The sequence below is a fragment of the Pseudophryne corroboree genome, chromosome 9 (assembly GCF_028390025.1).
Source record: "Pseudophryne corroboree isolate aPseCor3 chromosome 9, aPseCor3.hap2, whole genome shotgun sequence".
NCBI lineage: Eukaryota > Metazoa > Chordata > Amphibia > Anura > Myobatrachidae > Pseudophryne > Pseudophryne corroboree.
This window is the reverse complement of record NC_086452.1, coordinates 236697931-236712078: the sequence shown is the minus strand read 5'-3', so window position 1 is coordinate 236712078 and position 14148 is coordinate 236697931.

Here is a 14148-nt window from a genome sequence, read left to right as displayed (position 1 = left end):
GAAGTGGGATTGTCCCATGGATCTGATCCTGGGGAGAATGCCTTCTAGAGGATGGACATATCCTCTTTCCATTCCTGAAACTCAAGCCATGAGTGAGTATATAAAAGAGAATCGACAAAAAGGATTCATTCGTCCTTCATCTCCAGCAGGGGGAGGGTTTTTCTTTGTGAAAAAGAAAGATGGAGGATTGCGTTCCTGCATTTATTATAGAGCATTAAATAAAATTACCATCAAAAACAGCTACCCCTTACCGTTAATCACGGAACTGTTTGACAGAATTAAAGGTGTCAGTATCTTTACCAAATTAGATCTTCATGGAGCATAAAATCTTATTAGAATCCGGAGTGGCGATGAGTGGAAGACTGCTTTTAACACCCGTGACGGCCACTATGAGTATCTTGTGATGCCCTTCGGATTAAGCAATGCCCCAGCTGTGTTTCAGAACGTTGTCAATGAAATATTTCGAGATGTTCTGTATAAATACGTGGTAGTTATCTTGACAACATTCTGATTTTCTCTCAAGATGTAGCCTCTCATCGTCAACAGCTAAAAGAGGTCCTTCAACGCCTACGACAGAATCATTTTTATGGGAAGTTGTCTAAGTGCACCTTTGAAGCTCCTTCGATGCCCTTCCTCGGGTTTATCAATTCTGGTTCAGATCTTCGAATGAACCCTGTTAAATTGGAAGCAATAGAGAACTGGTCTCTTCCTACATCGGTCAAGTCTGTTCAACATTTTATTGGCTTCGCCAACTATTATAGAAAATGCATTAGAGGATTCTCTACCCTGATATCCCCAATTACTTGCCTTACACGGAAAGGTGCAAATCCTTCTCAGTGGACAGAAGAAGCTCTGGCTGCTTTTCAAAAAATTAAACAAGCCTTCATTTCAGCTCCTGTGTTACAGCAACCAGATATCAACAGACCCTTCGAGTTTGAAGTGGACACCTCAACAGTTGGCGTTGGAGAAGTATTGTCCCAGACCAGTGACGATGGTAAGACTCACCCTTGTGGGTTTTTTCTCCCGTAGATTTCTACCTGCTGAGATGAACTACGCCATCGGTGACCAGGAGCTTCTGGCAATTAAACTGGCACTTGAAGAGTGGAGGCACCTTTTGGAGGGTGCAAAGTTTCCTATTACCGTCTTCACCAACCATAAGAATCTTCTTTATTTGAAAGCAGCGCAGTGTTTAAATCCTCGTCAAGCAAGGTGGACTTTATTCTTTTCTCATTTTAATTTCAAGTTACAGTTCTGCCCTGGTTCTCAGAATGTAATGGCAGATGCCTTGTCATGCACCATGAGTTCCATGGAGGAATCTTCTGAATAAGAATCTCATCCAGTTCTCGATCTCGTAGTATTTGCTTCCATAGAAGTGTCTCCTTTTCCGCCTCCTGGCAAGATGTTTGTTTCTCCTGAACTCCGCCCAAATCTGCTGTCTTGGGCTCATATTTCTAAGTTTACTGGACATCCTGGGGTCCTAAAGACTTATACGTTTTTGTCTCAGTCCTATTGGTGGCCTCATATGAAAGCTGATATTCAGGATTTCGTGGCTTCATGTCCCAAGTGTGCTCAGCACAAAGTTCCTCATCAGTCTCCTGCTGGTCAACTGTTACCTAACTCTATACCAAGTCGTCCATGGTCTCACCTATCATTGGATTTAATCTCAGACTTACCTCCCTCTAAAGGGTATGATACCTTCTGGGTAGTGGTTGACAGGTTCTCAAAGATGGCCCATTTTGTTCCACTCATGGGGTTGCCTTCTGCTCCAAAGCACGAACAAATATTCCTACATGAAATCTTCAAGTTACATGGACTCCCAACAGAAATTATATCTGACTGTGGTGTTCAGTTTGTGGCAAGATTTTGGAAGGCCTTATGCTCTGCTTTACAAATTAAACTCAAATTCTCTACAGCATGTCACCCTCAAACGAATGGGCAGACCGAAAGGGTATACCAAGAGCTTGATACCCTTTTTAGACTTTATATTTCTTCATCACAGGACACAGGACGACTGGGTAGATTTATTGCCCTGGGCAGAGTTTGCTCATAACTTCCGCTACCATACAGCCACCAATACCACTCCTTTCTTTGCAGTTTCCGGTCAACATCCCAGAGTTCCAGATTTCCAAGATCTTCCAGTGGTCAGTGTGCCTGCAGCCACTTCAGCTCTTCCGCAGTTCTCTCAGTTTTGGGCAAAGATTCATCTTTCTCTCAAGAAAGCATCTCAATCTTTGCTGATCAGAAAAGACGAGCAGTTCCCAGTTTAAATCCAGGTGATAAAGTCTGGTTGTCTACTCGTAATCTCCACCTTAAAGTTCCCTCTATGAAGTTTTCTCCACATTTCATTGGTCCGTTTTCAGTTGAACGAGTGATTAATCCAGTGACTTAGAAACTGAAATTGCCTCCTTATTTGAAAATCCCAAACTCATTTCATGTCTCTCTCCTTAGACCCCTGATTCTTAACCATTTTTAGAAAGCTCTTCCAGCAGCTCCAAGAATCCAAACTCATCGAGGTGCTGAGTACGAGGTGGAGAAGATCCTGGACTCACGTTGTTGGTATGGTCATCTACAGTACCTGATTGACTGGTCCGGGTATGGTCCTGAGGAGAGAAGTTGGGTTAATGCCACTGATGTCCATGCCCCACGGTTAGTCCAAGCTTTCCATAGACTGTTTCCTTCCAAGCCTCGTGGGTGTTTAGTGCCCACCCATAAAAGGGGATACTGTCAGGAATCAGCATTCAGTGATGTCTCACTTACCGGCGCGCTGGTGTGCAGGCCTCCGGAGGTCACGCCCCAGTCTGCGGCTGTATGAGCATCCTGTCTGCGGAGCGCAGTACCCACTATTGTGGTGAACCCCTGAACTCCATTCTGTAGGTGCCCTCCTGTGTACCGCCCATCTGTACAGCATGGGTGCCACCATGACACTTGCGGTCAGCTGACCGGAGAGCAGCCAATCCTGTGCTGTGATTGCACACATGATCCAAGTATCCAATGACTGTTGACCAGGGAGTATAAATCCAGAGCTTCGGTTCAATCTCATCACCTTGGACAACGCGTCTCCTGGTTCCAGTTTCCAATCTCCAGTTTCCAGTCTTCAGTTCCAATCTCCAGTTTCCAGTCTCCAGTCTCAATTCTTCAATTTCCTGTTTTCCATCGATCTCCTATTTCTTCAAGTGATCTCCCAGTTCCAGTATTCCTGTGGAACTACAGGTCCCAGCATTTATTTCAGCTCCAACTTCTGCTATAGTCAGCCTCCAACTTTTGCAGTAAGAGACTTTCTTCATGTGCTATTCATTATCTTCACCTGTGCATGGTTAACTTGCATTCGGCATTGTGCTATGGCATCTGGCACTTAATACAACCACTTCATATTAGAGATGAGCGGGTTCGGTTCCTCGAGATCCGAACCCCCCCGAACTTCACCCATTTTACACGGTTCCGATGCAGACTCAAATCTTCCCGCCTTGCTCGGTTAACCCGAGCTCGCCCGAACGTCATCATCCCGCTGTCAGATTTTTGCGAGATTCGTATTCTATATAAGGAGCCGCGCGTCGCCGCCATTTTCACTCGTGCATTGGAGATGATAGCGAGAGGACGTACTGCATTCTCTCAGTTTCTGTGTTCAGTGTGCTGCAAATATATGTGCTCAGTGTGCTGCAAATATCTGTGCTCAGTGTACTGCAAATATCTGAGCTCAGTGTGCTGCAAATATCTGAGCTCAGTGTGCTGCAAATATCTACGTTCTCTGCCTGAAACACGCTCCATATCTGTGCTGCATTGTAGTATATAGTAGGAGTACAGTGCAGAATTTTGCTGACTACCAGTATATATATAGCAGTATGGTACAGTAGTCCATTGCTCTACCTCTATGTCGTCAAGTATACTATCCATCCATACCTGTGCTGCATTTTAGTTGTGGGCAGTATATAGTAGGAGGACAGTGCAGAATTTTGCTGACCACCAGTATATATATAGCAGTAGGGTACAGTAGTCCATTGTTTTACCTCTGTGTCGTCAAGTATACTATCCATCCATACCTGTGCTGCATTTTAGTTGTGCGCAGTATATAGTAGGAGGACAATGCAGAATTTTGCTGACCACCAGTATATATATAGCAGTACGGTACAGTAGTCCATTGCTCTAACTCTGTGTCATCAAGTATTCTGTCCATCCATACCTGTGCTGCATTATAGTTGTGCACAGTATATAGTAGGAGGACAGTGCAGAATTTTGCTGACCACCAGTATATATATAGCAGTACGGTACAGTAGTACATTGCTCTACCTCTGTGTCGTCAAGTATACTATCCATCCATACCTGTGCTGCATTTTAGTTGTGTGCAGTATATAGTAGGAGGACAGTGCAGAATTTTGCTGTGACCACCAGTATATATATAGCAGTTCGTACAGTAGTCCATTGCTCTACGTCTGTGTCGTCAAGTATACCATCCATCCATACCTGTGCTGCATTTTAGTTGTGTGCAGTATATAGTAGGAGGACAGTGCAGAATTTTGCTGACCACCAGTATATATATATATATATATATATATATATATATAGCAGTACGGTACAGTTGTCCATTGCTCAACCTCTGTGTCGTCAAGTATACAATCCAAACATACCTGTGCTGCATTGTTGTTGTGCGCAGTATATAGTAGGAGGACAGTGCAGAATTTTGTTGACCACCAGTATATATACAGCAGTACGGTACAGTAGTCGATTGCTCTACCTCTGTGTCATCAAATATACTATCCATCCAAACCTGTGCTGCATTTTAGTTGTGCGCAGTATAAAGTAGGAGGACAGTGAAATTTTGCTGACCACCAGTATATATATAGCAGTACGGTACAGTAGTCCATTGCTCTACCTCTGTGTCGTCAAGTATACTATCCATCCATACCTGTGCTGCATTTTAGTTGTGCGCAGTATATAGTAGGAGGAAAGCGCAGAATTTTGCTGACCACCAGTATATATATAGCAGTATGGTACAGTAGTCCATTGCTCTACCTCTGTGTCATCAAGTATTCTACACATCCATACCTGTGCTGCATTTTAGTTGTGCGCAGTATATAGTAGGAGGACAGTGCAGAATTTTGCTGACCACCAGTATATATATAGCAGTACGGTACAGTAGTCCATTGCTCTACCTCTATGTCGTCAAGTATACTATCCATCCATACCTGTGCTGCATTTTAGTTGTGCGCAGTATATAGTAGGAGGACAGTGCAGAATTTTGCTGACCACCAGTATATATATAGCAGTACGGTACAGTAGTCCATTGCTCTACCTCTGTGTCATCAAGTATTCTATCCATCCATACCTGTGCTGCATTGTAGTTGTGCGCAGTATATAGTAGGAGGACAGTGCAGAATTTTGCTGACCACCATTATATATATAGCAGTACAGTACAGTAGTCCATTGCTCCACCTCTGTGTAGTCAAGCATACTATCCATCCATACCTGTGCTGCATTTTAGTTGTGCACAGTATATAGTAGGAGGACAGTGCAGAATTTTGATGACCACCAGTATATATATATATAGCAGTACGGTACACTAGTCCATTGCTCCACCTCTGTGTTGTCAAGTATACTATCCATCCATACCTGTGCTGCATTTAGTTGTGCGCAATGTATAGTAGGAGGACAGTGCAGAATTTTGCTGACCAACTGTATATATATATATATATATAGCAGTACGGTACAGTAATCCATTGCTCTACCTCTGTGTTGTCAAGTATACTATCCATCCAAACCTGTGCTGCATTGTAGTTGTGCGCAGCATAAAGTAGGAGGACAGTGCAGAATTTTGCTGACCACCATTATATATATAGCAGTACGGTACAGTAGTCCATTGCTCTACCTCTGTGTCATCAAGTATTCTATCCATCCATACCTGTGCTGCATTTTAGTTGTGCACAGTATATAGTAGGAGGACAGTGCAGAATTTTCCTGACCACCAGTATATATATAGCAGTACGGTACAGTAGTCCATTGCTCTACCTCTGTGTCGTCAAGTATACTATCCATCCATACCTGTGCTGCATTGTAATTGTGCGCAGTATATAGTAGGAGGACAGTGCAGAATTTTGCTGACCACCAGTATGTATATAGCAGTACGGTACAGTAGTATATTGCTCTACCTCTGTGTCATCAAGTATACTATCCATCCATACATGTGCTGCATTTTAGTTGTGCGCAGTATATAGTAGGAGGACAGTGCAGAATTTTGCTGACCACCAGTATATATATAGCAGTACGGTACAGTAGTCCATTGCTCTACCTCTGTGTTGTTAAGTTTACTATTCATCCATTCCTGTGCTGCATTTTAGTTGTGCGCAGTATATAGTAGTAGGACAGTGCAGAATTTTGCTGACCACCAGTATATATATAGCAGTACGGTACAGTAGGCCATTGCTATTGATATATTACTGGCATATAATTCCACACATTAAAAAATGGAGAACCAAATTTTGGAGGGTAAAATAGGGAAAGATCAAGATCCAGCATCTGAGGAGAAGCGTAAACTTGCCAATATGCCATTTACGACAAAGAGTGGCTAGTGGTTCAGATTCACATGAGGATGTAGGCACTCATCCCCTCGCTAGTAAAATTAAAAGACTTAAGCTGGTGAAAGCACAGCAAAGATCTGTGCGTTCTTCTAAATCACAAATCCCCAAGGAGAGTCCAATTGTGTCAGTTATGAGGCCTGACCTTACCAACACTGGACGGAAAGAGGTGGCGCCTTCCACCATTTTTACACCCCCTGCAAGTGCTGGAAGGAGCACCCGCAGTCCAGGTCCTGATAGTCAAATTGAAGATGTCACTGTTGAAGTACACCAGGATGAGGCTATGGGTGTTGCTGGCGCTGAGGAGGAAATTGACAAGGAGGATTCTGATGGTGAGGTGCTTTGTTTAAGTCAGGCACCCGGGGAGACACCTGTTGTCCGTGGGACGAATATGGCCATTGACATGCCTGGTCAAATTACAAAAAAATCACCTCTTCGGTGTGGAATTATTTTAACAGAAATGCAGACAAAAGGTGTCAAGCCGTGTGTTGCCTTTGTCAAGCTGTAATAAGTAGGGGTAAGGACACTAACCACCTAGGAACATCCTCCCTTATACGTCACCTGGAGCGCATTCATCAGAAGTCATTGACAAGTTCAAAAACTTTGGGTGAAAGTGGAAGTAGTTCACTGACAACTAAATCCCTTCCTCTTGTAACCAAGCTCCTGCAAACCACACCACCAACTAAATCAGTGTCAATTTCCTCCTTAGACAGGAAAGTCAATAGTCCTGCAGGCCATGTCACTGGCAAGTCTGACGAGTCCTTTCCTGCCTGGGATTCCTCCGATGCATCCTTGAGTGTAACGACTACTGCTGCTGGCGCTGCTGTTGTTGCTGCTGGGAGTCGATCGTCATCCCAGAGGGGAAGTCGGAAGACCAATTGTACTACTTCCAGTAAGCAATTGACTGTCCAACAGTCCTTTGCGAGGAAGATGAAATATCACAGCAGTCATCCTGCTGCAAAGCAGATAACTCAGGCCATGGCAGCTGTGCTGGTGTTAAACGTGTGTCCGGTATCCACCGTTAATTCACAGGGAATTAGACAATTTATTGAGTTAGTGTGTCCCCGGTACCAAATACCATCTAGGTTCCACTTCTCTAGGCAGGCGATACCGAGAATGTACACAGACGTCAGAAAAAGAGTCACCAGTTTCCTAAAAAATGCAGTTGTACCAAATGTCCACTTAACCACGGACATGTGGACAAGTGGAGCATGGCAGACTCAGGACTATATGACTGTGACAGCCCACTGGGTAGATGTATTGCCTCCCGCAGCAAGAACAGCAGCGGCGGCACTAGTAGCAGCATCTCGCAAATGCCAACTCGTTCCTAGGCAGGCTACGCTTTGTATCACCGCTTTTCAAAAGAGGCACAGCTGACAACCTCTTACGGAAACTGAGGAACATCATCGCAGAATGGCTTACCCCAATTGGACTCTCCTGGGGATTTGTGACATCAGACAACGCCACCAATATTGTGCGTGCATTACCTGTGGGCAAATTCCAGCACATCCCATGTTTTGCACATACATTGAATTTGGTGGTGCAGAATTTTTTTTAAAATTACAGGGGCATGCAAGAGATGCTGTCGGTGGCCCGAAGAAGTGCGGGCCACTTTTGGCATTCAGCCACCGCGTGCCGAAGACTGGAGCACCAGCAAACACTCTTGAACCTGCCCTGCCATCATCTTAAGCAAGAGGTGGTAACGAGGTGGAATTCAACCTTCTATATGCTTCAGAGGATGGAGGAGCAGCAAAAGGACATTCAAGCCTATACATCTGCCTGCGATATAGGCAAAGGAGGGGGGATGCACCTGACTCAAGCGCAGTGGAGAATGATTTCAACGTTGTGCAAGGTTCTGCAACCCTTTGAACTTGCCACACGTGAAGTCAGTTCAGACACTGCCAGCCTGAGTCAGGTCATTTCCCTCATCAGGCTTTTGCAGAAGAAGCTGGAGGAATTGGAGAAGGAGCTAAAACGGAGCAATTCCGCTAGGCATGTGGGACTTGTGGATGGAGCCCTTAATTCGCTTAACCAGGATTCACGGGTGGTAAATCTGTTGAAATCAGAGCACTACATTTTGGCCACCGTGCTCGATCCTAGGTTTAAAGCCTACGTTGTATATCTCTTTCTGGCCCTCATTCCGAGTTGTTCGCTCGTTCTTTTTCATCGCATCGCAGCGATTTTCCGCAAACTGCGCATGCGCAATGTTCGCACTGCGACTGCGCCAAGTAAATTTGCTAAGAAGTTTGGAATTTTACTCACGGCATTACGAGGTTTTTTCTTCATTCTGGTGATCGTTGTGTGATTGACAGGAAGTGGGTGTTTCTGGGCGGAAACCGGCCGTTTTATGGGTTTGTGTGAAAAAACGCTGCAGTTTCTGGGAAAAACACGGGAGTGGCTGGAGAAACGGGGGAGTGTCTGGGTGAATGCTGGGTGTGTTTGTGACATCAAACCAGGAACGAAACTGACTGAACTGATCGCAGTGGCAGAGTAAGTGTCGAGCTACTCAGAAACTGCTTAGAAATTTCTATTCGCAATTTAGAGAATCTTTCGTTCGCAATTTTGCTAAGCTATGATTCACTCCCAGTAGGCGGCGGCTTAGCGTGTGCAATGCTGCTAAAAGCAGCTTGCGAGCGGACAAATCAGAATGAGGGCCTCTGGCAGACACAAGTCTGCAGAGGTGCAAAGACCTGCTGGTGAGACACTTGTCAAGTCAAGCGGAATGTGACTCGTCAACAGCTCCTCCTTCACATTCTCCCGCAACTGGGGCTGCGAGGAAAAGGCTAAGAATTCCGAGCCCACCTGCTGGCGGTGATGCAGGGCAGTCTGGAGCGAGTGCTGACATTTGGTCCGGACTGAAGGACCTGCCAACGATTACTGACATGTCGTCTACTGTCACTTCATATGATTCTGTCACCATTGAAAGAATGGTGGAGGATTATATGAGTGACCGCATCCAAGTAGGTACGTCAGACAGTACGTACCTATACTGGCAGGAAAAAGAGGCAATTTGGAGGCCCTTGCATAAACTGGCTTTATTTTACATAAGTTGCCCCCCCTCCAGTGTGTACTCCGAAAGTGTTTAGTGCAGCCACTCACCTTGTCAGCAATCGGCGTACGAGGTTACTTCCAGAAAATGTGGAGAAGATGATGTTCATCAAAATGAATTATAATCAATTCCTCCGTGGAGACATTCATCAGCAATTGCCTCCAGAAAGTACACAGGGACCTGAGATGGTGGATTCCAGTGAGGACAAATTAATAATCTTTGAGGAGAGGGATGTACACAGTGAAAGGGGTGAGGAATTGGACGATAAGGAGGAGGTGGACATCTTGCCTCTGTAGAGCCAGTTTGTGCAAGGAGAGATTGATTGCTTCTTTTTTGGTGGGGGCCCAAACCAACCAGTCATTTCAGTCACAGTCGTGTGGCAGACCATGTCGCTGAAATGATGGGTTTGTTAAAGTGTGCATGTCCTGTTTATACAACATAAGGGTGGGTGGGAGGGCCCAAGGACAATTCCATCTTGCACCTCTTTTTTCTTTAATTTATCTTTGCATCATGTGCTGTTTGGGGACTATTTTTTGAAGTGCCATCCTGTCTGACACTGCAGTGCCACTCCTAGATGGGCCAGGTGTTTGTGTCGGCCACTTGGGTCGCTTAGCTTAGCCATCCAGCGACCTTGGTGCACCTCTTTTTTTCTTTGCATCATGTGCTGTTTGGGGACTATTTTTTTAAGTGCAATCATCGCTGACACTGCAGTGCCACTCCTAGATGGGCCAGGTGTTTGTGTCTGCCACCTGGGTCACTTAGCTTAGCCATCTAGCGACCTTGGTGCACCTCTTTTTTTCTTTGCATCATGTGCTGTTTGGGGACTATTTTTTGAAGTGCCATCCTGTCTGACACTGCAGTGCCACTCTTAGATGGGCCAGGTGTTTGTGTCAGCCACTTGGGTCGCTTAGCTTAGTCATCCAGCGACCTTGGTGCAAATTTTAGGACTAAAAATAGTATTGTGAGGTGTGAGGTGTTCAGAATAGACTGGAAATTAGTGGAAATTATGGTTATTGAGGTTAATAATACTATGGGATCAAAATGACCCCCAAATTTTATGATTTAAGCTGTGTTTGAGGAGTTTTTGGAAAAAAAACACCCAAATCCAAAACACACCCGAATCCGACAAAAAATTTTCATGGAGGTTTTGCCAAAACGCATCCTAATCCAAAAATCCGCGAAACCGAATCCAAAACCAAAACACAAAGCCCGAAAAATTTCCGGTGCACATCACTACTTCATATGTTTTTCAAGTTGTCTCCTGCTTAACCTTGCTTGATTGTGGACTTTGCATTACAAACTTGCATACTATAGTATGGAGGAGAGAAGGGAAAGGGGAGACATGATAGAAACTGTCAAATATACCAAAGATTTTAACAAAGTTCAGGAGGGAAACATTCTTCAAAGGAAGAGAAATATTAGAACTCGAGGACATACACTGAAACTGGAGGAAGGCAGGTTCAGAGGAAATTGAAGGAAAAATTACTTCACAGAAAGGGTAGTGGATAAGTGGAATAGCCTCCCATCAGAGGTGGTAGAGGCTAAGCCTGTAGAGCAATTTAAACATGCTTGGGATAGGTATATGAATATCCTTACAAAGAATTAAAGTTCAAAAAGGGTTGAGATTACCTAAAGGATAAAAAAAGGGGCAGACTAGATGGGCCAAGTGGTACTTATCTGCCGTCAAATTCTATGTTTCTATGTTAACTGACTGTGTGGAGCATTGTTGCTGGTTTCCAAACCAACTGTGGGAGTGATCACCAGCTGATTGCTATATTAGTTTCCAGACTAGTTCATTGCCTGTATTTCATTGCCTTATTACTGCATTGGTTTCCAGACCCGCTAAATACCTGTGACTGTTTATCTCATCGTTGTCAGCTTTTCTTGTACCATTCAGCTCAAGTTTCATCTGGTTCAATCACTGTTTATACTCGTGAGAATTTAACAAATATCATTGCGCACATGCGCAAGAATATCTTACAGCCTCCTCGGTTTCTCCATCACACCACCACTGACCCACTAGTGCCCCCTCCGAGGACAGACATAACCACAGTTCTGACAACAACAAGATACACAAGACAATGTTCAAACAGAATACAGCACGCATAAATCACAAAAAAAACACTTCAAAGACTCTCAGCTCTCAAACAAACCAACCTTCTCAACTTCACTAACTAAACCCATGAGGTCTACACTGTTTATACCAAATTTATAAAGCTCTGGCATGTCACTGGCACATATGACTGTTTCTACCAATAAAAAACATTTGTAAGGGGCTCCTGTGTTCTCCCATATCTGGCAAACACGGACCGAAATACGGACGTAATTGGAAAACACGAACCAGACTCAAAACCAGACATTCATGGTAGTGTTTGCCTATTCTCGACTGAAACATGGCTGACAAATACGATTGCATACACCATCAACAAACATAATCCCCTAAAACACAATGCATAGTAAATTACTGTATTTAGTTTTTAAAAATTCACTGTGTCCGATCAATCACCACTGTGTTTAAACTCAGACAAACATGGGTCAAACAAGAATCTTAGTAAATTTACCTCCTGAAGTGGTATAAATGTGGATCTGCCCCTTTTTACACACTAAAATGTGTGATGAGTCCTGATGGACAGATCATTATACTAAATCATGTTGTGTCCACATTCTAGTGCTGTACATTACTGTAGGTATCCTACATCATGCATGGAATTCCCCAATATGCTTAGGTCTAACCAACAACTCTGGCCATAGGGGTCTATTTTTACAATTGATTGAATCTGACTACATCATTTTACAAAAGCATGCAAAATTAGTAGATGCATAATTGCATAAACTGGGTAAAAATATGGTGCTCAGAATTTAGGCATTGTGCACAGTACCTTGCATTGCAATCTACACACCTTGCAGGCAAAAACAGTTTTTCATGTCTGTAGAGAGTTCAAATAAATCTACAAACAAGTAATTTATGACAAGCATATTTTACATCAATGCAGTAATCAGTCTCTGTAGCCTTACACTGTTTGATCACCAGCTGTTTGCTGGTAGATATCACCTCTGATATGGTAAGTTCAAAGTATACAATGTTTGGCAATATAATAGTGGATACATTTGATTTGGAATGATCACCTAATACTTTGTGATATTACTAATGGTGACACTTGGTGATCTCCTTTAACCTTCTGCCCAGATTTAAACTGAGATTGATGGAGAACTCATCCATGTATGACAGAGCAATCACAAGTGTCAATTTCTTTTTCCAAGCATATTTTCTCTAGCTTGACAGCAACCTTATGTTTTCCAAACTATAAAATAGCTGAGCTACCTACTGACTGTAATGTCTGGGATAGAAAGGCAATTATCGTGATGTTCCACTAGTTGTGGATTTGTCTGTAACATATTGATGCTTGTTCTGTAACACTAAGGAATATACATCACTAACTTAAATATTTTTACCAAAAACTAAACACATACAGTATCACAACTGACTAATGCATATTTTGTGTGCCATTTTGTGTAAAAATGCAACAGGATGCAGACATACTAAAATAAAAGAATACATTTGTCGATGACTAATGAAATAAAAGATTATTTTTTTTAAAAATGCTAAATTTCGGTAGTATACAATAATCCAATGGTCTGGCATATTACACTGTGGAAGTATTTTCTTTCTGGTTGGTGAGAAATATAGTACGTGTACGGATGTAGAGATTGCCAGAGGAGCGGGATACTGGACAACCTCAGACATTATTTTAAAGGGGCAATCACTTACAAGGCAAAACCATACATTGTAAGTGATTGCCCCTTTACAAAAGGTCATAGAGACTAACTTCCTGAGGTTGTATACAATACATCTTGAGTTGGCTTTATATAGGTCCTTACTCTCCTAAATATAGGACATATTTTTTGTATGGACATCTCCCTCTCTGACAATAATTGCTGTGGGACTCTCATTGTGTGGTGTTTCCCTCTTGCCCCTGCACAGGTATACCCAACAGGGTTGGGAGGGGAATTTCTGCACAAAAGCAGATTCCTCACTTTATACCCTTAACTCTCTCATCACCTCCCTCTCCCGCTGCACCCTCACCTTCCTGTTCAATGTCATATTCTAACCCAGAGGGCAGTAGGAGCCAAGGAAAGGCCATATGAGGCTTCTCTTTCCTTTTCTTCTTTTTCCTTTTTCTCTGTATCAATCCAAACTATGAAAACTTTTGATAAAAAGTAAAAAAGAGCAGTACACAGATAAATTGTGTTGTGCATGCTTGAGTCATCACAGACACCTGTGGTTCAGAGATTTGATCATTCAGATTAACCAGATGACATTCTACACAGATATACTGTATACGTGTATTTTCGCCTGTACTTGTCAATTACTGTCTTGTTGAACTGATATAATTTTTATTGTTGAATAAACACAGCCTTGACAAATATATGACTGAAGGATAATTTATATAAACATTAAAATCATTAATATCATTGGCTGGAACAGTCTCATATTTTTTGATTCTACATTGTAAACTGATTGTATCAACACTG